General features: G+C 37.0%; 1 long non-coding RNA gene across 7 annotated transcripts in view; it reads right to left on the bottom strand.

Moving 5' to 3' along the window:
• Window positions 1-26,888, bottom strand: part of LOC149120133 (uncharacterized) — a 97,696-nt gene that overhangs the window by 50,533 nt on the left and 20,275 nt on the right. Inside the window, exons 3-4 of one of the 7 annotated variants that reach the window (XR_016226843.1) lie at window positions 19,122-19,369; window positions 14,796-14,847 (exon numbers count right to left, since the gene is read on the bottom strand). The exons of 5 other annotated variants lie outside the window; for them this stretch is intronic. This is a non-coding gene — a long non-coding RNA (uncharacterized LOC149120133). Of the gene's footprint in view, window positions 1-14,795; window positions 14,848-19,121; window positions 19,370-26,888 lie in introns of those variants that run through there. One more of the 7 variants, XR_016226837.1, reaches the window with a different exon arrangement.

Here is a 26,888-nt window from a genome sequence, read left to right as displayed (position 1 = left end):
GTGCCATCTTGGAAGCAGAGACTGGATTGTCACCTGACAGTAACTTGCTTGATCTTATATTTCATAGTCTCCGGAACCCTGAGCAATGAAATTCCACTCTTTATGTATTATTCAATTTGTGATATTTTGTTATAGCAACAAGACACTAATAAAAACAAATCAATAAAACAACAGTAAACTAACAAAATTAAAGGTTCAACATACTGTAGAATGAATGGAATTTTATAAAATTATTCACCTTTGATTTAACTCTAAAAAAAGTATAAAAATATCAAAGTGGTATTTTATATTGGACTTTTTTAGCTTTGCTTGACATTCCCTTTATGATAATTGGACTACTTGGTTCTCCTCTGAACAAGTATGCAATGAAGTGGAACAGGTACGTATTTATTGTTAAGGAAAATCATATTGGATCTAAATTAATGTTGTAGACAAATTGTTAAATAGTCATGTTATTTTGAGCATCTGAGGATAATTCAAATGGTTTCTGCAAAAAATTGAAATGAAAAGACAGGTTTACCATATTGCAAGGAAGTTTTGAAAGTCATGATTAGCATCTTCCTAATACATGTTTTCCATGAACTATTGGAAGACCTCTTGTATAATACCATCAATGTCCCTCATCTTCAAATGAAGATATAAAGCCCTATTTGCCTAAATTTGTTTATAATAAAAACCTATCCTATTTCATATTACTAAATATCTGGGACAATGACCTCAAATGCCTAGGAAATGTGTTCATTCTACTTACATGCAATAAATGTGTACTTAAGAAATGAGCACTGATCTTCATTCTCCATGCCTATATATTTATTTCTGGGGACAAAGGAGGGGAACTCACATGCAAGTCATGAAAATAAGAGTACATTCTCTCAAGAGACAGATTAATCCCAGCACTAAATTACTTCAATCTCCATCTCTTTAAGTTTCTCAATATTCAACATCAACTATTATTTATTATATTTTTCTTTTAATGAAATGTGGAAGATTTAAGCAATATAAATGAATTTACATTGTTGTATTATGTTACTATACAATATATTTATATGTAGAATTAAAATTGACTATTAAAATACTAGGTTTTATGATATGTGTATATGGTCTAGAAAACTAATGATTTTGTTCATAGACAGTACGCTATCTTGGTACAAATGGTTGGTTGCCCATATATCTTTCATCAGCATTATTATGGGATTAATTTTTCTATATCTGAATATTTCATGAAAGAATTTTGAACAACAAAATTGAGTCTATTAGTCTCACCATTTCTTACTTAAAGAAAAATTTCAGAAAAATGTAAAAATAACAAAAAACATAGGTCCTTTAATGTCACACTGAAACAAGAGTGTGTCTGCCAATCACTAATAATGTAATCATGACAGATCCTGGTTTATGGTACATCTTCTAAAGTAGCAAACTCCTTGAGAGGAACATAGAAAATCTGTTTATTAATAACCATATTACTACTATGTACATTGAAACATGCACACAGATACTTACACCTTAAATTTATGTTGTATGAGTATAGGTTTGTCGGGAGAACATTTGGGTTCCCATATCATAAACCTCCCTCTAGATATAAGAATAAAGGGGGGTTGGTACTGTGGTGTAGATTAGCCTCCACCTACAGTGCCAGCATCCCGCATGGGCAAAGGTTCAAGTGCCAGCCACTCCATTTCCAATGTAGCTCATTGCTAACACACCTGGGAAGCATTGGAAGATGGCCGAAGTACATGGGCCTCTACACCCACGTGGGAGACCAGAAGAAGCTCCTGGCTCTTGGCTTCAGCCTGGCCCATCCCAGCCACTGTGGCAATCTGGGGAGTGAACCAGTGGATAGAAGATCTCTTTCTCTCTCTTTCTTTCTTTCTCTCTGAATTTCTGCCTTTCAAATATACTTTAGGAAAAAAAGAATAAAAGGAATGTGGTTAAAAATACACATATGGATTTTTTCTAAAAAGACATCAGTCATTCAATTTGAAATTCATGAGAAAACCAAGCATTAAGTGGTAAAACTATCATCAATGAAGGCCATTATACTCAATCTCTCTTAAGAACTATTCGATAATTAAATAATGCAACAAGTACTAGGGTTTTCTTTTCTAAATATTGCATGAAGAAAGAAAAATAATTATTTGCATAAATGAAATTGAGAAAATCGGAGTCCATGAGTGGAGGACAAACCTGAAAGATCTCTGATATTCTACCCACATGTTCTCTGATTTCCAGATCTGATGTTCTGACTCTCACAGTGGTTATAATCCCTAAAGTTTGTATGATTTGATTACAGATTTTAACCTATTTCTATTGGAAATAATGATCCTAACAAATGCTGACAACACACTTTGACTACAGAAAATCTTGATCACTGACGTGCTAAGGAGTTCATTACAACACTAAGAATGACTTAGGTCTGAATCGTACTGTTTCAAGCCGATTTACTCATCTTCTAGCAGGTTTATGCTAATGTATGAGGCCATCCAGTGAGGCTGGGGGTCTGTGGGCCCCTCAGACGTAGGTAGAATGTCCTTCACAAGCAGGCTGTCAGCTGTGGCTGGAAAGCTTGTCTCCAGACTTGTCCCCTACTAATAGCTTTTTGTGCTGCATATGTCACCTCAGGGTTTTAATCACACCTTCTGGTAGGTTACAATCTTTCACCATAAGCTGGCAGAGGAGGGGGCTGAGCCCCTGGGAGAGTCAGGCTGTCCCCAGGAGATTCCCTTCTATTTCCCTAGGACCCAAGCCAATCAGCATACATATGTGAAGTCCTCTGTCCAATGGGCACCCCTATAGAATGTTAAAATCCTGGGCACTTCCTGAAAGCCAGTGTCCCCTGCGGACACTCCAACTAGTCTCTTCTCCGGCCAGATGCTTTTTCTGTCACTGGCCAATGAAATAAAACTGTCTGCTTCTTTGCAAATGGCTTCCCAGCCTTTTATTTCTATGCTGAGGTTAGGAAAGAACCCACAAAACTCACTCCTGCAACTGCCCTCCCCTCCGCGACTCGACTGGTGACAATGTACAAAAATCTAGGCCCACCATAATTTAAAAGGTTGCATTTATTTATTTGAAACGTACAGTTACACAAAGAGAGGAGAGGCAGAGAGGAAGAGAGAGGTCTTCCATCCGCTGGTTCACTCTTCAATTGGCCGCAACAGCCAGAACTGTGCCGATCTGGAGCCAGGAGCCAGGAGCTTCCTCTGGGTCTCCCACGTGGGTGCAGGGATCCAAGGACTTGGGCCATCCTCTACTGCTTTCCCAGGCCACAGCAGAGAGCTGGATGGGAAGTGGAACAGCCGGGTCTCGAACAAGTGTCCATATGGGATGCCGGTACTTCAGGCCAGGGCATTAACCCATTGCGCCACAGCGCCAGCCCCTACATTTGTTTTAAAATATGTGATAAGAGAGTGTACTCCTCAACTTGATTATAACATACTCTGTCACATGAAATTTTACTTAGTCCTTTTAAAATCTGTTTTTGAAGATTTGGTTGGAATCATCTCATCTCAAAATTTTACCATGACTGGTAGAGCATAATTCCCCAAAAGACAAATACCTTATGGTTTCCCTGACCTGTGGTAACTAACAGAGTATCTGAAATGTAATGTAGAGGAGTGAAATTGACATTCTGAGATTGAATGATTGTTTACAGTCCTTGTCTCTACTGTTGAGGAACAGTTCTTGATTTTTTTCCCCTCATACTATTTGCTAAACTGTTTACTTACTGAAGGGTTAATCCTATGAGTATACAGGAAAATGAAAACAGAGCTTTATAAAAATTAAGAGTGGGAACAGAAGAGAGAGGAGGAAGAAAGATGGGAGTAGAAGTGGGAGGGATACTAGAATGGGAAGAATCACTATGTTCCTAAATTTGTATATATGAAATGCATGAAGTTTGTACACTTTAAATAAATTTGAATTTTTTTTAAAAAAATCCTGTGGTTCCTTCTAAAAAACAGTGCTTAATCCAACCTAGACCAGGCCAATTCAAATAAGTAAGAATGAGTAGGGCTTCATCTGTCACTAAGATATTCTGACACCAGAAATTTTATGGGCCAATTCATTCTAACTCCCAGACTTTTTAAAAGAGCTAATATCATTGGGCCTTTAAAGCCAAATCACTGTTATATATGATTTTTTCCATCCATTTACAGCTGTCATTTTTAATTCATTTTTAGATTGCACTTAATTGAGAATAAAATTCAGACCATGACTATCACAAGGGGCACATTAATTTTAAAGTTCACTTGCAGAAGATTTGTTTTTAATCACAGTGATTTTTCTTTTTCATCTATATTTGCACTAGGGCTGGGCAAGAGGGCAGGAAGAAATATTGAGTCTATCTAACTTCCGTTGATTAAGATGATATGAACAAATAACTGGCTTTAATTATCTAAAATGCTTATTCAGGATGCAGAAATATGGGCATTTAAGTATGCTATTTTATTGCATAAAACATTATAATTTATGTTTCTTTTTGGACATGTATAGTGACATGAGATCCTAAAATTATCATTTCCCAGGTCATATATTGTATGAAATTATTTTAATGTAATGAGAATTAATGTAATGGAATATGGCTAGGCATTGTGGTACAATGAGTTAAACTACCCCAGCATCTCATATCTGAGATCCCGTTCAAGACCTATTTACTCCACTTCCTGTCTGCCTTCCTGATAATGCATCTGGAAAGGCAGAAGAAGATGGTCCAAATAATTGCGTCCCTGAAACACACTTAGGAGAACTGAATGGAGCTTCAGGCTCCTGGCTTCCACCTGGCCCAGCCACAGCCATTGGAAGAGTGAACCACCTGATAAGAGATCTCTCTCTATCCTTCCCTTTCTCTATCTGTGTGTGTATGTGTGTGTGTGTCTCCCTCTGGATGTGAGTGTATGTGTGTGTGTGTGTGACTGTCTTTCAAATAAATAAAAAAATAAGTTTTTTGAAAAAGAAAAAAATAAACATATTGAAGTAGTTGAATTGAGATGGAAGGAAGGATTCTGCCATAGCAGGAAATAGCTTAATGGAAATATAAATTCAAACTTTCTCAACTTAGCATGTTAAATCTTATCAATGATTTCCCATTGCTTCTTAAGTAAAGGCAAATATCCTTGATGGGCCAGCTTTGGGTCCCCACCAGCTGTGCACTCAGTCCACCTCCCTGCCCCAGTCTTATACTACTTTTCCCATCAGTTTTAAGAATCTGGATATATAAGTATTTCTTCAGATCTGCATTTCTTCAAGCACTTAAAAAATCATTCACAAGTACTTTTCTGCTCAAACAATTTTTTCTTCAAGCTCATTCTTGTATTACATCTCTTTTGCCTTGGATAACTAATGTGTATTCTGCTTTAGTCATTTCCTCCTTCTCAGACCCACATCCTCAGGTCAGGCTAGAAGTCTCTCTACATGCTCTATAACACTGGCATATGCTACCATGTCAGAAACATCTTAGCAGAAGCATTGCAGGGGATTTAGATAAGTTTTGGCTATAAATCCAGCAGAAATCATTTTTTAAAAAGGTAGGTGAATGTGTATGAGGACTTATCTATTCTTTGGTAACAAATTACCAGGAACTAAGTCACAAGGAAGAACAAGAATTTATTTACTTTTTATTTATTTTATTTATTTCACAGATAGAGTTAGAGAGAGAGAAAGAAAGAAAGGTCTTCTTTCCATTGGTTCATTCCCCAAATGGCCGCTACAGCTGGAGCTATGCCAATCCGAAGCCAGCAGCCAGGTGCTTCTTCCTGGTCTCCCATGAGGGTGCAGGACATTTCTATTCTTTGGTAACAAATTACCAGGAACTAAGTCACATGGAAGAGTAAGAATTTAATTTTTGGGGGCCAGTGCTGTGATGTGGTGGGTAAAGCTGCTTCCTGCAGTGCCAGCATCCCACATGGGCCCCAGTTTGAGTCCCAGCTGCTCCATTTCCGATCCAGCTCTCTGCATTGGCCTGGGAAAGCAGTGGAAGATACCCCGGGTCCTTGGGCCCTTGAACCCACCTGGGAGACCCTGTAGAAGCTCCTGGCTCCTAGCTTTGGGTTGGTGCAGCTCTGGCCGTAGCAACCGACAGGAGAGTGAACCAGCGGATGGAGGATCGCTCTCTCTTTCTGCCTCTCCTCTCTCTGTGTAACTCTGACTTGCAAGTAAATAAGTAAGTCTTCTTTTTAAAAAAAGACTTATTTATTTGAAAGACAGGGTGAGGGAGAAACAGAAGCATAGTGATCTTCCAGTTGTTTATTCTCTCCACAAACATTCCTAGAAACTGGGGCATGGTCACGTGGAAGCCAGAAGCCAGGAACTCCATCTGTGTCACCACTGTGGGTGACAGGAGCTCAAGCATTTGAGCAAATACTGCACTTGCGGCACTTAACAGGAAACTGGATCAGAAGCACAGAGTAGCTGGGACTTAAAGCAGGCACCTTGATAAAGTATGCAGGCATCACAAGTGATGGCTTAATCTACTGTGCCACAACACCTGCTCAAACAAAGATTACATCACAACTCTGGAAGTCATAAATCTGTAATGAGTGTTGCAGGGATAAAATCAGGGTATCAGCCGAACTGCTTTCCTCTGGAGGCTAGAAAGCAGAGTCAGTCTCTTGCATTTCCCAGTTTCTTCCTGTGTTGCCTGCCCCCAGCTACACACTCTGACCTCTGCTTCCAACAGTGGTATCCTTATGGACTCTCCTGCCTCTCCAAGGATTGTTCACAAAATTAAAACAAACATTTCATATACCTGATGATCCAAAGGGAGGCATACTGGAAATTAAATATATACATTTTTTCTCACAACTAGAAGGTAATTGAAATACTTATTACTAGAACTTGAGAGCTGTGGCAAAGTGCTGCTTAGAGCAGAAACTAAAGCCTTAGAATTTCTTTTAAAATTATTTATAAAATATGAGGCATCTTCAATAAATTCATGGAAATGCCTATTATGAAAAAACTACATGGATTTCAGGCATTTTTCCATCAAAAATATATTTTAATTCAATTTTCCATGAAATTCTTCAAGAACCCCAATATGAGCTACAAAAAGAAGACAATAAAGATGATGTAAGGAAAAAGATGACACATAAGAATAAAAAAGAATGAGGAAGAAACAAAGTAACAACAAAGAATATGGAATCATAAAAAATAATAGTTCTTAACTATTTATATAAGATATATAGAGGGAAAAGTCACAGAACTACTAAGAGAATTTAATAAAAACGCAACAGATTTAAAATTTCATAAAGAATTTATACAAATTCACTTAGTGAATCATTAAGTGGAATGAAAATGTTCCTAAATCATTAAACTTACAGAAGACAGCAGGCGAAATAAAAAGCAATGGTGGATCCAAGCTGCCTGAATAGGGTACAGCCAAGCTAACTTCAGCTGCCTTGTGGTGTAAAAAGAACAAAGAAAGGGCCATGAATCCAGGGATCTGGCTGAGAGAAATTTTCAGTGAAGTGAAAACACAATGAAGATTCTGTGGTACCAGGGGAGAGAAGACAGAGACACTGCTGCAGCCAGCTGCTGGCTAGGAGCCACCATCTTACCAAGTCAAGGAAGGAAGAAATTGCCACGTCCTCCACCACTCACACTTTTAGCTGGGAGGGAATTCCACAGTCACCCACCAACTTTGCTGCAGCCTGGGGAGCTGACTGGGGTCTGAGCAACTGCAGGGCTTGGAGAAGGAAAACTACAATTGTTTTCCTCCCACACCCCCATGTACCCCTCACACTCACCCTCTAGCAGACTCTGAAGCGAAAAGTTACACAGTGAGCCTCTGCCCCTACCAGAATCAATCAGAGTCAGAATCAGGGCAACTTGTGGGGCAAAGCATAGGTTCCCTGCATTCGGCAATGCAGAGTTTGCGGGCATTAGCCCCAGAGCTGTATTCATACACTCTACATAAGCCAGGACCATTCTCCTTAGCTTCTGGGGGCTGGCAACAGATCAGGTCCCATAAAAAAAAAAAAAATCCCCCTCCATCCTGGAACATCCAGGTAATGATCCCACTGCACCCTGCAACATGAGGATGGTAACAATTAATTCTAAATTTCTCAACTGACTGGAATCTACCAGGTGGACATAGCCAATAGCCTACCTGTTTCCCTCCTCTCTGGACTTATATCCTCAGATCAAAATTTCCTATATACCTTGGAGTCACCCTGTAGGACTGGAGCAGGGTTCAGGTCCCACTTTCCAGTCCTGGGACTAGGGCTATTGGTCTTATAAGTCACAGAACCAGTTTGACTCTCCCAGCAGCACCTGAGAAAGAGCCCATCTGCATGACACAGTGCTACAGCCACAGCGTTTTGTGCCACAAGCTACAGCATCACTAAGGCTTGCCAGTGCAACAAGAGAACAGCCACCTTTGTCTCAGCACCAAGAACAAGTCCCTGGTATCACAATCCCCAGGGAGACTGACACCAGACTCTGTGGATTGAAGATACACACCCTAGGAAACTCATATTCATCTCAAAGTCACACTTTTAACCTGCGAACTGCAGCAGACTAGGTGACAGTGTCACTTATAGACACAGCTGACACTGATTAAGACACAAGAAATCACTCAGACACTAAATTCCTGAGCTCTCCTAGAACCAAACCAAAGCAACAAGCCAACGATACCTGCATCCCATCTAAACCATAAACCCTTTTCCAATTAAATCTACTCCATGAAGAAGAAGGAACAATTACACCAGATGTGCAGAAATCAACACAGGGACAAAGGAGATATGAAGAAACAAGGCAACATGATGCCTCCAAAAGAACAAAATAATCCTCCAGAATTAGATACCACAGGAAATAATGAAATTACAGATATAGAATTCAAAATAATAATTGTTATAAAACTCAATGAGATGTAAGAGAATACAGACAGATTAAAGAAATGAGGAAAACAATGAGTGACATGAATGAAAATATTACTAAGGCAATAGAAATCATTAAGAAGAATAAAATAGAAATTTTGGAAATGAAATCTTCAATTGGCAAAATGAAAATACAATTGAGAGCTTTGATCCCATAATAGATGTAATAAGAATTTCTGACCTCTAGGACAAGACTTTTGAAATCAACCAGACAAAAATAAAGAGAAAAGAATTAAACAGAATGCAGAAAGTCCACGTGAAATATGGGATACCATTAAATGACCAATTATTGATAGTGTAAGTATTCCTGAAGGAGAAGAAAAGAAAAAAAGGGGGTTGAGAACTTGCTAAATAAAATAATATTTGAAAACTCTACAGGTCTTGAAGGAAATATGAACATCTTGATACAAGAAGCACAAAGGATCCCAAGCTGATTCAACAACAACAACAACAAAAAAAACTTTTCCAAGGCATTTTGTAGTCAAATTGTCAAAACTAAAGGACAATGAGAGAATCTTAAAGACAGTAAGAGAAGAGTAAAGTTACATATTAAGGTAAATCAATTAGATTAACATCAGACTTCTCAGTGGAAAACATACAGGCCAAAAGAGATTGGGGTTATATATTTAAATTTTAAAAGAAAATACTTTCAATTAAGAATAATTTACCTGGTGAAGCTATCTGTTAAAAGTGAAGGAAAAATAAGGTATTTTCCAGATAAGCAAAAATATAGAATTCATAATCACTAGGCCAGCCTTACCTGAAGCAGGTCCTCCATTTTAAGTAAACATCATGAAAACACATGACACACACCATCAAATTCACTAACACAACAGGCATAATCAGTATGTGATTAACAAAATGACAAGTGTTAGTTCTTATCTATCAATACTAACTTTGAATATAAATGAATAAACTCTCTAGCCAAAAGATTTAGGTTGGCTGAATGAAATAAAAATAAAATGACTTCACAATAAGCTGCCTACAAGAAACTCATTTTTAAAACAGACTGAAAGTGAAGGACAGGAAAAAGATATCCCAGGAAATGGAAACCAAAAATGAGCAGGGGTAGCTATCCTGATACTAGATATAACAGACTTAAATTCAAAAACCATAGAAGGAGGTAAAGAAGGACATTATATTTTGACAAAAGGTATGATTCACAAAGAAGAAATAACAACCATAAATATATATGCTCCAAACACAAGACTATCCAGATTTATACAGAAACACTAGCAGACCAAAAGAGAGGACCAGCACTGTGGTAAAGAGGGTAAAGCTGCTGCCTACATATTGGCATCCCATATGGGTGCCAGTTTGAGTCCCGGCTGCTTCACTTCCGATCCAGCTCTCTGCTAATAAAAGATAGCCCAAGTGTTTGGGTCTCTGCACCAGCGTGGGAGATCTGAAAGAAGCTCCTGGCTCTTGGCTTCAGATGGGCCCAACTCTGGCCATTGTGGCCATCTGGGGAGTGAACCAGGGGATGGAGGACCTCTCTCTCTCTGCCTCTCCTCTGTGTAACTCTGACTTTCAAATAAATAAATAAATCTTTAAAAACATGTTATACATGCAAGTGTCTTTTATGTACCTATAGTGCCTTCTACCTTAATTGTGAATATCAAAACTGTTGTGGAAAATCTACCTCTCAAATAAATAATTAATCTTTAAACAAAGAGTTGATGAACAAATTCAGTAAAGTTGCAGGTCACAAAATAAACATTCAAAAAAAGTAACTTTTTAATACAGTAATGATAAACTCACTGAAAGAGAAATCAAGAAAGAAATCCCATTCACAATAGCTACAAAAATCAAATATTTATAAATAAATTCAACCAAAGAAGTGAAAGATCTCTACAATGAAAATTATCAAACATTGATGAAAGAGATCATCAAGGATTGAATGAATAAATATCATTAAAATGTCTATACTACCTATAATAATCTACAGATTCAATGTAATCCATATCAAAATACTAATGACATATTTTACAGAATTTTTTAAAAAATCCTAAAATTCATATGGAATCACAGAAGGCCCAGCATAGCCAAAGCAATCAAAATAAGAAAAATAAAGTTGGAAGCATCAAAATAGCTGATTTTAAAGCATACTGCAAAGCTATAGTAATTAAAACAGCGTAATACTGACATTAACAAGGTGCTACATAGATCAATGGAAAAGAATAGAGATCCCAGAGATTAAGCCATGGACACAGAATCAACTGTTTTTTTTTTTTTTTTAAGAGTATCTTTTTAAAAAAAAAAAAGATTTATTTATTTATTTGAAAGTCAGAAAACACAGAGAGAGGAGAGGCAGACAGAGTCTTCCATCCGATGGTTCACTCCCCAGACGGCCGCATCAGCCGGAGCTGTGCTGATCTGAAGCCAGAAGCCAGGAGCTTCTTCCCAGTCTCCCACGTGGGTGCAGGGGCCCAAAGAGTTGGGCCATCTTCTACCGCTTTCCCTGACCATAGCCGAGAGCTGGACAGGAAGTGGAGCAGCCAGGTCTCAAACTGGCGTCCATATGGGATGCTGGTGCTTCAGGCCAGGGCGTTAACCCAAGGCACCACAGTGCTGGCCCCAATCAACTGTTTTTTTAACAAAAGTGCTTAGACTGGCCGGCACGGCAGCTCACTTGGCTAATCCTCTGCCTGCGGCGCCAGCACACCACGTTCTAGTCCTGGTTGGGGTGCTGGATTCTGTCCTGGTTGCTCCTCTTCCAGTTCAGCTCTCTGCTGTGGCCCCGGAAGGCAGTGGAGGATGGTCCAAGTGCTTGGGCACCTGCACCTACATGGGAGACCAGGAGGAAGCACCTGGCTCCTGGCTTTGGATCTGCATGCCAGCCGTAGCGGCCATTTGGGGGGTGAACCAATGGAAGGAAGACCTTTCTCTCTGTCTCTCTCTAATTCTGCCTGTCAAAAAAAAAAGTGCTCAGACCAAAGAGTGTATTAAGGATAATCTCTTGAACAAATGATGCTGGCAAAACTGGATGCACATATGTATAAGAATGAAATTAGTTCTATACCTCTCAAGACAGACAAAAATCAACTCAAGATGGATCACAGCCCTAACCTTAAGATCTGAGACTATGAATTTGCTGGAAGATGATATAGGGGAACCACTCTAAGACAATGGTCTGGGAGACAACTTCTTCAACAAGACCCCTAAAACACAAACAACAAAAGGAAAACTAAACAAATGGGATTATATAAATCTCAGAACCTTCCGCAAAGCAAAGAAAACAATCAATATAGTGAAGAAGCATCAAACAGAATAGGAAAAATATTTGCAAGTTACCTATCTGATGAAAGACTAATATCCAGAATACATCAGACACTTAAAAAACTCAACAACAAAAAACAAGAAATAAGAAATGCAGTTTAAAAATGGGCAAAGAATCTCAACAGACAGTTCTCAAAACAAGAAATCCAAACAGTCTAAAAATATATGAAAAAATATTCAACATCACTAGCCATCAGAGAATTGCAAATCAAAACTACAATGAGATATCACTTCACTCCTATCAGAATGGCTAAAATCCAAAAGACAGTAACAAATACCAGCCAGGATGTGGACAAAGGGAAACGCTTATACACTGTTGGTGGAAGTGTAATTAGTGCAGCCATTGTGGAAAACTGTATGGAGATTTTTTTCCAACCTTTTTATTTATATATGATGAACAAATTTTATGTATTTCATAAATACAGATTTAGGAGTATAGTGTTACTTGCCATCCCCTCTCCCTCCTCCCTACACTCTTATCCTCTCTCCTCCCTCCTTCCTTATTCCTTTAATTTTCAGAATGACATATTTTCAGTTTATTTTATAATCATAAGCTTAACCTCCACTAAGTAAAGAATTCAACAAATAGTAAGTGAAAACCACTGATTCTCAAAAGTAGAGGAAAGGGTTATAAATAATAACCAAATATAAAAAAGGCAATTTTGCTCATACACATTACATCCTTTGTACTCTATTAGTTACCACAAGATCAGGGAAAACATATGTCATTTGCCTTTTGAGGGACAGGTTTATTTCTTTAAAAAGGTTAGAAATAAAATTATCATGTGATCCACCAAAAGACATGAATACATGGTATCAAAGAGATCTGCAGCAGCCTTGTTTACAACAGCCAAAATTTGAAATCAATCAAGGTGTTCATCTTCAGATGAATGGATTAAAAAAACGTGGTATATAAACATAATGGAATATTACTCAGCTATAAAATGAAATTCTACCATTTGCATCAAAATTTATGCAATAGGAAGATTGTTGGGCATTGCCTAAAATCTCCATTACAATATGGTACCTGGCAGATGTTCGAGGGGCGTGTCTGCGGCTGCTGTGGTTAAGCTATGTAAGATCAGAACATGGGTGGGGATAGGTCCATTTTGGTTCCGGACACATGGACAGTGCATGATTCCTTTATGCCCCTGTGCATGGTCCACCCATGCCTGCATGACCTTTTCACTGATTGCCTCCCTACTGTGCATGTCTTTCCTAAGCTTTATAAGCCTGCACACTTCCTCAGTAAAGTAGTTCCTCCTTTGACAGAACTTACCTCTCCTGTTCGCCTTGTCGGGGAGTGTCTGCACTGTCCCCTCTGGTCAGGGGTCAGCCTCAGGCTTAAGACTCCAACAGAAGATATCATGTTAAGCGAAATGATCTGGACACAGAAAGAAAAATACAGCTTTCTCTCTCTTATACGTGGAAGTTTAAATTTTAAAAAAAGGAAAAAAACAAAGAAAGAAATGTAAGTATTATTATTGTTGCAAATGTAGTTTTTAAAAATTGTTTTATACCTGTGTCAACCCATTAACTAAGAATGTGGTGCTGGGGCCAGCACTGTGGCATACAAGGTGAAGCCTCCACCTGCAGTGCTGGCATTCCAGATGGGCTCTGGTTTGAGTCCTGGCTGCTCCACTTCTGATCCAGTTCCCTGCTAATGCATCTGTGAAAGCAGTGGAAGATGGCCCACGTACTTGGGCCCCTGCATACAAGTAGGAAACCTGGAAGAAGCTCCTGGATCCTGACTTCAGCCTGGGTAGGCCCCGGCTGTTGTGGCCATTTATGGAGTGACCCATCATGTGGAAGATCTCTCTGTATCTGTCTGTCTCTGTCTCTCCTTCTTTCTCTGGATTTCTGTCTTTCAAATAAATAAATAAAATCATAAAAAAGAACTAGAGAAGCTAGTATTGGTTGTTAACTTCATATCACTTCCAGAGCAGCTGATTAAAAGAAAAAAAGAAAGAAAAGAATGTCATGCTACTATAGTTGTAATGATCTGAGATTACTTAAAATTTACTGTGTCTGTGTGACATGGGCATTTTTCCACTCAATTATTATTTACAGCAGTTGTCTATTTTCCCACTAAGCTAGTGTCTTTTTTTTTCCTGTTATACTTCTTATTTGATGAAGCATGTAATGTAAATGTAAAATATGTTATCTGAAAAACCATGGAAAGAAAGGGACGGAGAGGAAGGGTGAGAAGATGGAGGAAGGGAAAATCATTATACTTTTAGAATTGTATCTAATGACTACATTGACTCTGTTAAAACTAATTAAAAATTTTAAAAAAATTTAAATTTATTTAAAATAATTATTTAAATTTAAATAATAATTTAAATTTATTTAAAACTAAAAAAAAAAGCCACAGAGCATTATAAGAATTATAATGTGCCGGCGCTATGGCACACTAGGCTAATCCTCTGCCTGCGGCGCTGGCACACTGGGTTCTAGTCTTGGTTGGGGTGCCGGATTCTGTCCCAGTTGCTCCTCTTCCAGTCCAGCTCTCTGCTGTGGCCCGGGAAGGCAGTGGAGGATGGCCCAAGTGCTTGGGCGCCTGCACCCACGTGGAAGACCAGGAGAAGCACCTGGCTCCTAGCTTCGGATTGGCACAGTGCGCCAGCCATAGCGGCCATTTCGGGGGTGAACCAGTGGAAAGGAAGACCTTTCTCTCTGTCTCTCAGTCAAAATTTGCCTGTCAAAAAAAAAAAAAAAAAAGAATTGTAACATAATATTTTAATTTGCCCTCAAATCTATACATTTTGTTCAAATTTCACCTGCTTTTTCATTAATGTATTTTTTTTTTCTGGGCTAGGATTCAATCCAGATTTTTCTCTCATTTCTCCTTAGTCTCAGGAAGACAAGGACAGTTTGTTATCTTTGTCTTCCATCATGTTGATCCATTTGAAGATGACTATTTATTTTGTAGATTGTATTTCACTTTAGGTTTTTCCAGTGTCTTTAATTGTGAAATTTAGGCAGAAATTCCACAAAAATGGTGCTAAGACCCTCTTGGGACACCACCTCAGAAAGCTCATAATATCAGGTGATGCTAACTTGATGGTTGCTTCTACCATATTTTAAACCATAATCATTTCTCTGAAATATAAGTATTTTGTGAGGTGATATCTTGAGACCATGCAAATAACCTGTTTCTCAGCCAATAGTTTAGCACTCATTGATGATTCTTGTTGGCAACAATTATTACTCTGATGTTTGCCAAGGCAAACATTGCTCTTACTTGGACAATTTAAGTAAGAAACATTCCCATGGAAATCCTGTAAATGGTGTTTGTGTTAGCTTCCTAGGGCTATCAAAACAAAGTACCCCAAACTGGGTGGATTAAAACAACAAACACACGTTCTCTCACAGTTCTGGTTACAAGTAGCACAAAATTAGTTGCTGGCAAGGTCTTTCCCCAAAGACCTGGAGGAGGGGTTGTTTAAGCCTCTGTCTCTTAGCTTCTGATGTCACAGTCTTGACTTCTAGACATCTCACTCTTAGCTGTGCCTCCATCTTACCATGGTACTTTCTCCAGTGTGTCTGTGTCTCTTCTTTTTAATGACACTGATTATATTAGTTAAATGTTTACCACGATTGACTTCCTTTGAGCTTCATTACATCCACAAAGACCCTTTTACCAGATATGTGCTTGAAATATTGTAAGGAACCAAAAAACAAACAAGCAAACAACTTTGCTACATCTCCATTAATTCTTATCAGCTTCCACAAATTATTGTGATTTTTTTTCTTTGATTACCTTTGTAGTTTAGCAATTTTCTGAATTATTAAAAAAAAACCTGAATCATAGTTTGGTCTCTCATGCATCATAGGAAGAAAAATAGAATTGAAGATCCTGAAGTTATGTTTTGTAAATATGAGTATCAAACCAGAAGTTTTTTAAACATTTATGTAGAATAATATAGCACAATCTCTAAAGGATTGTTCTCTGAGAGGCTTCCCGTAGGATTTGCTTACATGTCACGATGCACAATAAGTTAAACTGTCATTGAAGTGCAGAGATGCTCATACCTTTGTTTGCAGGCTGTGATCTCTGCCAAGTTACAAAAAAATAAAAAATAAACAAGCTCTCACAAAAGTGAAAAGCACAGATAGCAGACCTGATTAGTTTAATAAAATGGCCACTTCTGTTTTGGAAACATAATAAAGAAACTTCTTTAATTGTTCAGTCAGCCAAATTTGAATCATGACTATTTTATCAATGAACAGGCCAATAATACTTTACCTCACTCTCAAAGATTGAAAAGTTTGATCTCCATGCCAATCTACCATTCAAACAAATAACAACATTAAACTTTAAGAAACTATTTTTTTTTTAAAAAAAAGGCTCAACATAGGCTGTAGGTGGCATAGCTACACAATCACTCATTTGTATAATAAAATATAACATGACTGTGCAGTTTTAAGCCCACTGGTCTTGAAATATTTTTCATTTTCTATGTGTGTATAATAAAGGAAGCACAGGTTTGGGCAGTTTGATTTCACTCTGTAGTTTCATTGCTAAATTACAACCCAGATTCATTGCTTGACTGAGCAAACTTCGGTCAGACTCCTAAACCATCTCCTGTGTTTCATCTCCTTGCTAAAATGCTCATGGTTTATTGAGTTAGCAAACTTGATTGATTGTTGTGATATGTAGAACATCAGTATTCTGCTTTTAAATGAATGAATATCACAAAAACAATTACTGTGGGAGCTCCCATTACTATGAAGTTGAGCTCTTCTAAGTAATGAGCTGTTGCTTTCAAAAACTAACTTTGTAGTATGAAGAATTTTCTAATTTTCATTAGCTTGTGTTTTGTTTTTTCTTTCAATATTCAGAGCCAACAGAATGGTTGAAAAAAGATTAAAACATATTAAGCAAAAATTGTGTTAACAGAATTCCTAGACCCTTTCCACACTATAAAAATAAGGAATGTTTCCCATGAGCAAAAACAAACAGATTGAACCTAACAGTGGCTTAAGTAAGCAAATACTTTATTTTTCTCATCACACAAGAATTCTAAAGCCAGTAACCTAAGGTTAGTTCAAGTGTTCAGAAACATTAATTAGGAAAGAAATGTTTTCTCTTCTTTAAGTTCTACAGCCCTAGCACATGGCTTTTATCCTCATGGTTGTAAAATGACTCTTTCGCCTCCGGGCATTGTTTTTATCTGGGCATGTGGAAAGATAAAGGCCTGAGGGATATTCCAACCAAAACTTTTTAATAAATGGAATGTTCCCAGAAGTCTGCCCCAGAGGTGTTGGCTTACATCTCCCTCACTAGAGTTCAGCGAGGTGTCCAATCTACAAGCAAGGGAATTTGGGAAGTTGAGCAGTTTAACAGCCTCTGTAGAAGAGAAAGGCTTTTGTGAGGACACAACTGAAGATACATTGATTTAATCAATACTGTGTTTTTAAGCACCGTGTTAAATGCAAACACTAAAATTGTTACTGGATTTGAGAGAGAGAGAGAGAGAGAGAGAGAAAGAGGCTTTGATATCTGGTAATATATGTTTTTTTTTTTTTTTTGACAGGCAGAGTGGACAGTGAGAGAGAGAGAGAGACAGAGAGAAAGGTCTTCCTTTGCCGTTGGTTCACCCTCCAATGGCCGGCGCGGCCGGCGTACCGCACTGATCCGAAGCCAGGAGCCAGGTGCTTCTCCTGGTCTCCCATGGGGTGCAGGGCCCAAGCACTTGGGCCATCCTCCACTGCACTCCCTGGCCACAGCAGAGAGCTGGCTTGGAAGAGGGGCAACCGGGACAGAATCCGGCACCCTGACCGGGACTAGAACCCGGTGTCCCGGTGCCACAGGCAGAGGATTAGCCTATTGAGCCGTGGCTCTGGCCTAATATATGTAATTTTATTTTCAAGTAATGCTCAGTATTTTAGGATAGCTCTCCTAGTTTGGACCTGGATTATCTGAGACATCATACAAATTTGTAGAAACATTATAAATTATTTGTTAAAAACAAGTCAATCATGTGAGATGGATTTCATGGAGTATCTCCCTTGGTGCTTATATGAGGATAGAACAGTAGTTAGTTATTGAGAGAATTTTAACTGTGCTTGTTCCAATTGAGAGGAACAGAAGAGAAAAACTTTCAGAAAACCTTGAGTTAAATCTTTCCATACTTTTCCTTAAATGTTTTTTCAAATTCTGCTCTTTGCATTTAAACTAAACAAGTGATTTCTTCTAAAAGACTTCCTGTTTAAATATATGATTTCTATATCTATAGCTAACACATAGTAATTGTCATTTTTTTCCATTTAAATTTCAAAATCAGATTATCTAAGATAATTGATATTTACTGTTTTACTTGTATAGACCAAAAAAAGAGATCTACAAAGTCAAAAAGGAGAGAGATAAACAAGTTTTTTTTTTTTTTTACTTTTTAAAATTTTTAAAGATTTATTTATTTATGTATTTGAAAGTAGAGTTACAGAAAAGAGAGAGACACAGAGAGAGGTCTCCAATCCACTGGTTGGCCACAACAGTCAGGGCTGAGCCAGACCTAAGTAAGGATCTCCTGCATGGGTGGCAGGGGCCCAAGCACTTGGGCCATTTTCTGCAGCTTTTCCCAAGCCATTAGCAGGGAGCTGGATCAGAGGTGGAAGAGCAAGGACTCAAACCAGTGCCGTATGAGATATCAGCATCACTGGGAACGGCTTTACCCACTACGCTACTATGTCAGCTCCGAGAAATAAACCTTGTTAAATAGAAAAGAGGCAAAATTTTGACCACACATAGTCCAGAATACATATGCTAACTTTAATATTCTCAATTTCACCAGGTAGTCACACTCGTTTTTGCCCTTATTTATTCTAAAAGATTGATCAGTGCAAAAAAAAAAAAAAAAAAAAAAAAAAAAACATAGTGGAATAATTGAATTACCACATTTGAGTCCTAAAATCCAAAGTTTCTCACTTACTACTTTATGTCAATTATAGAAAAGGATATTTATTTACCTTTTTCTGTTAAGAATTTTAAACCATTGATGCTGGAGCCGTGGCCAATTTGAGTCCCAGCTGCTCTACTTCCCATCCAGCTCCCTGCTAATGTGCCTGGGAAAGCAGCAGAAGATGGCCTACCACGTCCTTGAGCCCCTCCACCCATGTGGGAAACCCAGAAGAAGCTCTGGGCTCCTTGCTTTGAATCGGCCCATCTCCGGTTGTTGCAGCCATTTGGGGAGTTAACCAGTGGATGGAAGACCTGCCTTTCAAATAAATAAAGAAATCTTTTTAGAAAAAGGATTTTAAACCATTTATACCCACTTTACAAACTGAAAGCTTACCATCTTTAATTCAAAAGATGGGAAATAACTTTAAAACCAGAATTTAACACATCCAAAATGGCTTATAATTTATAGCAAATATGTTAAGGAAAGCAGGTTTTTAAAATTGATATAGTACATTAAAAATTTGTGACTGCTTAACATTTCAGTGCAGCATAGCTTTATATGTTTTAGAATAAAATGATACATGAAAATTCACTGCATTATAAAGAATTATTCATAAATTTATTTTTAAAACAAGTGGAGAAAGTACTTCCTTCACAGTAATTCAAGAAATATATACAAAATATCATGGAATGAGGAATGCATTTGCTCTGAAATAATTTCCAAGTACATTATTATAGTAATGCAATAACCTTGCTACTAAGGATTGTGTGATATCTTTTTCATTCTGTTTTCTATTTGCTTATACACTGATTTTTGAAACAATTTTTAGTAAGATCAAAGATTGAAATCACTAATAGGCTTCATTTTCCTACAGGATAAAATAAATCCTTCTCTTGGGACATATACAGTTTTTTATGTTACTCCTATTTCACTCACTAGTTTCTAAATTTTGTTTCTTTTTTTACATTTACAAATAAAATGGAATTTTATATCAAATTTGTATTTATTCCTATGTCATCAATCAGTTCTAACATTTGAAAATGACTTAACCTTGATATTTATTTATACTTGACATTTTATATAACTTAACCTTGGATATTTATTTATATTTGACCATCATCTCAGAAATGGATAGACAGCCCGCTAGTAACTATATCATACATGTTCAGGAGAGATAAATGGTTGGAATACCCAATCACACTCTAATCAGTGACTTAAAACTTGAATTGAAATGACTCTCTATTTTACTACGAAGTCTTTCATATAATCATACAATAGCTCTAATGCTATTTTTCTATATACATGTATACAAATATGTATGTACAAATACACATATCCAGAATTCTAAAAAAATCTTGTCATTTTCCAGTTCTACCAAATTTTTCCAAAGGCATTAGATAAAATTATCATGTTTATAAATATTTTAACTTCATTAAGTATCTTACTTAGAGTTCTGGTCTTTTAAATAAAACTGCTTGAGACCTCATGTATTATTTTCTATAATTTCCTATTTCCTTCTCTTCGGATATCCCCCATTATTGGCATTAACACCATTAGAGGCATTACCACCTCTGCCTTAATTAGACAGTTTTTGTGTGTCTTTTTCTTATGAAGGCCAATTAAACTTTAAGTCTTTAAAATTTTCTAATAAGTCACTGATTCTCTTTTTGATGCCTTTATATAATTTTTTTAAGCTGTAATTCACTAATATTTAAGATCTCCTTTGGATTAACTATCTAGTAGTCCTAAAAAAGTGGCTACATTCAGTACACACCTCTGGGTAATCACGGAAACAGCAAACACTCCACTGAGCCACAGAGACTTGGATCAAAGTTAAAAGCTGTCAGAGGAGAAAACCAACAAGTAGTTCCACAAATGCCTAAAAATAGATGCAGACATGCAAGAAACAAGAATAAAGAAGACAATGACTCCCCCAAGGAACACAACAACATTTCAATGTTAGAATATAACGATGAAGAGATTGAAGAAATGCCTGAAAAGGAATTAAAAAGATGGATTTTAGAAACACTAGAAGCAATGAGAAGCAACTTAATGGTTTAAAGAAATCCACACATGACATGGAAGAAAACTTTACCAAAAAAATTGAGATTTTGAAGATAAATCAAACTAAATTATTTGAAATGAAAAATTCAATATTTCAAATAAAACATACAATGGAAAGCCTTAACAGCTGATTTAGTGAGGCAGAAAAAAGAATATCTGAGCTAGAAAACAAACCTTTGGAAATATCTCAGTGAAGAAGAAAGAAGGAGGAAGAGGAAGATAAATTAGAAAAACTAAAAACAGTGTTGGAAATTTACAGGACACTATCAAATGAACTAATATACCAGTCTTAGGAGTTTCCGAAAGTGTGGAGAGAGAGAATAGCCTTGGAAACTCATGACTGGAGCATAGGGAGATTACTGATGCCATAGACAGGAGTGTCAATTGGTAAAGTCAACAACAGGAGTCACTGTGCACTTACTCCTCATGTAGGATCTCTATCCTTAATGTGCCGTACATTGAGATTTAATGCTATAACGAGTACTCAAACAATATATTTCACTTTGTGTTTCTATGGGGGTGCAAACTGTTGAAATCCTTACTTAATGCATACTAAACTGATCCTCTGTAAAAAAAAAAAAAAAAAAAGAAAGAAATTATCAATTCCCAACTTGACTCTCACTGGGATTAAACATGACAATAGGTCTGCTCTGATTTCATCATCATTTTAAAAAATCATCTAATATTTTTCACTTTATGTTTCTGTGTGGGAGCAAACTGTTGAAATCCATACTTAATGTATACTAAGCTGATCTTCTGTATATTAAGATAATCGAAAATGAATCTTGATGTGAATGGAAGGGGAGAGGGAGTGGGAAAGGGGAGGGTTGTGGGTGGGAGGGACGGTATGGGGGGAAAGCCATTGTAATCCATAAGTCGTACTTTGGAAATTTATATGCATTAAATAAAAGTTAAAAAAAAAAAAAAAAAAAAAAAAAAAAAAAAAGAAGACAAATTCAGTGAAATAATTACAGAAAATTTCCCTAATTTGGAGAAAGAAAGGGACCTTCAGGAAAATGTGGAATATAGAATCCCTGATAGACATGACCAGAAAGAATCTTCACCATGACACATTGCAGCCAAACTTTTAACAGTAATATGTAAAGATTCTAAAATGTGCATGAGAGAAATGCCAGATTACTTCAGATGAGCTCCAAGTGGACTTACAACTGATTTCTCATCAGAAACCCAATAGACTAGGAGAGAATGGAGAGACAAAGTCCATGTCTCGAAAAAAAATCTGTCATCCTATAATACTATACCCTGCAATGCTCTCATTTATGGATGAAGGTGAAACAAAGAACTTCCATAACAAACAGAATTTGAAAGAACTTGTTTCTACTCATGCAGCCTTAGAAAAGATGATTCAGTATGCCACACAGAAACACAGAAAGATAGTTATCATTATGAAAGAATGTGAAGGCAGGAAATCTCCCAGTAAAACTACAGAGGAAATCCAAAGTAAACAATAGGAATATTTATCGAAAAGTGGCAGAGCCAAGTTGTTACTTATCAACAGTCACCTTGAATTTAAATGGCATCAACTCTCCAATTAAAAGATACAGATTGGCTGAATGGATTAAAAAACAAGACCCATCTATTTGCTGCCTACAAGAAGCATACGTAACCACAAAGATACACACAGATTGAAATTGAAAGGATTTGAAAAGTTATTTCATGCTAATGGAAAGCAGAAGTGAGCAGGTGTAGCCATCCTAACATCTGACAAAATAGATTTTTAACATAAAAACTGTTGAAAGAGACAAAGAAGGGCACTATGTAATGATTACAATAACAATTTAACAGGAATATGTGACTAGAATATACGTATATGCACCCAAATACAGGGAACCTGTTATTTAAAAGAAATGTTAATGGATCTAAGGGGAAACATAGTCTCCAACACAGTAGTAATGGGTGACTTCAGTACTCTACATTCATAAATGAACAGGTCAGCAAGACAGAAAATCAACAAAGAAACAACACTTACACTACAGTATAGACCACATAGACCTAACTGATATCTAAAAAAGTTTTCATCCCACAGTTGCAGAACATACATTCTTTTCATCAGTGCATGGAACTTTCTCTAGTATAGACCATATGCTAGACCATAAAGCAAGTCTCAGCAAATTCAAAAAAATTGAAATCATATCATGCATCTTTTCTGACCACAATGACATTAAGCTGAAAATTAACAACTTAAGAATCTCTAGAAATTATGCAAACACATGGATACTGAAGAACATGCTCCTGATTGAAAGGTGAGCCAGAGAAGAAATCAAAAAAAAATTTAGAAACGAATGAAGATGACAATACAACATATAAAAACTTATGCCATACAGTAAAAGCATTTTAAGAGGATGGTTTATAGCATTTAGTGCCAATTTCAAGGAATTGAAAAGGCATCAATTACATGAACTATCAAGACAACTCAGAAACCTAGAAAAACACAACAAACCGAACACCCAATTAGTAGGAGAGAAGAAATAATTAAAATTACAAGAAAAATACACAAAATCAAAACAAAAATAAAAAGAATAGTGAAATTAAGAGTGGCTTTTTGAAAAAAATAAGTTGATATACCACTGGCCCAACTAATAAAAAAATGAGGGAGAAGATCAAAAGTAGTAAAACCAGAGATAAAAAGGCAGTGTAACAACAGGTATCACAGAAATAAAAAGAATCATCAGGAGTTACTACAAGGAGCTATTTGTCAAAATAATCAAAAATCTAAAAGAAATGGATAGATTCCTGGATAAATACAGTCTACAGAAATTGAATTATGAAGAAATAGAAACCCTAAACAGACCAATAACCAAGATAGAGACTGAATCAATAATAAAACCCTCCCAAAAAAGAAAAACCCAGGTCTGGAAAGCTTCACTGCTGATTTCTACCAGACTTTCAAAGAACAACTAATTTCAATTCTTCTCATGCTTTTCCAAACAATTGAAAGGAAGGGAATCCTCCCAAACTTCTTCTGTGAGTCTAGCATCACTTTAATTCCTAAACCAGAAAATGATAACAACAGAGAAAGGAAACTATAGGCCAATATTCCTGAAGAACATGGATGCAAAAATCCTCATTAACATACTAGCTAAGTTTTTCCAACAATATCAGAAAGCTCATTTATCTGGACCAAGTAGAATTTATCTCTGGTAAGTAGGGGTGGTTCTGCATGCACAAATCAATAAATATGATACATCACATTGATAAATTGAAGGGTAAAAACTATGATTATCAAAATAGATGCAGACAAAACAACCGATAAAATATAAAATCCCTTCAGGACGAAAACTTTAAGCAAATTGTGTATAGAAGGAACATTCCTCAACACAATCAAAGCAATTTATGACTAACCCACAGCCAGCATCTTATTGAATGAAAAAAAGTTGGAAGCCTTTCCACTAAGATCCAGAACCAGAAAGGATGGCCCCTTCACCACTGCCATTCAATATAGTCCTGGAAGTCCTAGCTGGAGCCATTAGGCAAGAAAAAGAAATCAAATGATACAAATTGGAAAGAGGGAAGTCACATTGTCACTATTTGCACATGACAAAATTGTATATATAGGGGATCCAAAAGACTCCACTAAGAAACTATCAGAACTCATAAAAAAGTTTGGTAATGTGGCAGGATGTAAAATTAACACACTAAAATCAATAGCCTTTGTATAACAAACAATGCCTTGGCAGAGAAAGAACTTGTAATGTCAGCACTACTCACAATAGCTACAAAATAAATAAATAAATAAATAAATAAGTATCTTGGAACACATTTAGCCAAGGAAGTGAAAATCTTTATGATAAAAATTGCAAAACATTAAAGAAAGAAATTGAAGAAGACAAAAAAAATGGAAAATTTTCCACATTTGTGGACTGGAAGACTTTATCATCCTCATGTCCATAGTACCAAAAGCAATTTAAAGATTCAATGGAATCCCAATCAAAATATCAATGATATTCTTCTCAGAACTAGAAAAATCAATGCTGAAGGTCATATGGACACAGCACAATCTGAATAGTTAAAGCAATCTTATACAACAAAAACAAAGCTGGAGGCATAATTCAGGGAAGTTATAATCAAGATAGGCTGGTACTGGCACAAAAATAGACATGTAGTCCAATGGAACAGAAAAGAAACTCCAGAAATTGATCAAACACCTACAATTTGCCAATGTTTTACAAAGGAGCTTAAATCAATTCCTGGAGCAAGGACAGCCTCTTTAACAAATGGTGCTGGGGAAACCGGATGTCTGTGTGCAGAAATATGAAACAAAACTCCTACTTTACACACTTTACAAAATCAACACAAAATGGATCAAGGATCTAAATAAATCTATGACCCTACATCATCAAATTTCTAGGGAAGAAGATTGGGGAAACTCTGCAAGACATTGGCAGAGACTTCTTGGAAAATACCCCAGAAGCACAGGGAATCACAGCTAAAATAGACAAATGGTATTACTTCAAGCTGAGAAGCTTCTGCACAGCAAAAGGAAATATTCAGTAAAATGAAGTAACTGATAGAATGGGAGAAAATGTTTGCAAACTATGAAACAGATAAAGAATTAATATCCAGAATATATAAAGAGCTCAATAAACTCAATAACAATAAAAAAAAAAAACAAATAAAAATGAGGAAAGGACTTTAATAGACATTTTTCAAAAGAGGAAATTCAGGGGGGCCGGCACCGTGTCTCACGTGGTTAATCCTGCGTTTGCATCGGCGGCATCCCATATGGGCACCGGGTTTTAGTCCCAGTTGCTTCTCTTCCAGTCCAGCTCTCTGCTGTGGCCCCAGAGGGCAGTGGAGGATGGCCCAAGTGCTTGGGCCCCTGCACCCACATGGGAGACCAGGAAGAAGCACCTGGCTCCTGGCTTCGGATCGGCGCAGCACTGGCTGTAGCAGCCACTTGGGGAGTGAACCAACAGAAAAGGAAGACCTTTCTCTGTGTGTCTCTCTCTCTGTCTATAACTCCACCTGTCGAATAAAAAAAAAAAAAAAAGAGGAAATTCAAATGACCAACAGACACATGAAAAAATGCTCAGGATCACTAGCCATCTGGGAAACGCAAATCAAAACCAAAATGAGTTTTCACCTCAATCCAGTTAAAATGGTTCTCATACACAAATCAACAAACAACAAATGCTGGTAAGGGTGTGGGGAAAAGTTTCTCCAGTCTACTGTCAGTAGGTATCTAAAGTAGTGCAGCCACTGTGGAAAACAGTATGTGGATACTTCAAAAAGCTAAAAACAGATCTACCATATGACCCAGCAATTCCACTCTTGGAAATTTACCCAAGGAAATGAAAGCAGCATATTAAAATTACCTGTACCCCCATGTTTATTGCGGTTCAATCCACAATAGCTAAGATATGGACAATCAACTCAGATGTCCATCAACTAATGACTAGATAAAAAAATTGCACTATGTGTGTACATATATATATATGAATACTAGTCAGCCATAAAAAAGAATGAGGTAGTCTCTTTTGCAATAAAATGTATGCAACTGGAAATTATTATACCCAGTAAAATAAGCCAGTCCTGAAAGGACAAATACCATATACTTTTCCTGTTCTGTGCTAATAGAGTTCCTAAGATGTAATTATAGGAGTGTAATTGACATTTTGAGATTTGATGATTGTTTAAACCCATGTATGCTGCTACTAGAACAGTGTTTTTTTTCCCTTCTTACTATTTGCTGAATTATTTACTTGGTGTAGGGTTAATCTTGTGAATATAAAGTAAACTGAAAGTAGAT

Source organism: Oryctolagus cuniculus, chromosome 20 (assembly GCF_051225735.1).
Source record: "Oryctolagus cuniculus isolate XC-2025 breed Fujian yellow rabbit chromosome 20, ASM5122573v1, whole genome shotgun sequence".
Lineage (NCBI taxonomy): Eukaryota > Metazoa > Chordata > Mammalia > Lagomorpha > Leporidae > Oryctolagus > Oryctolagus cuniculus.
The sequence above is the reverse complement of the archived record's forward strand: the minus strand, read 5'-3'. Positions and strand labels throughout refer to the sequence as shown.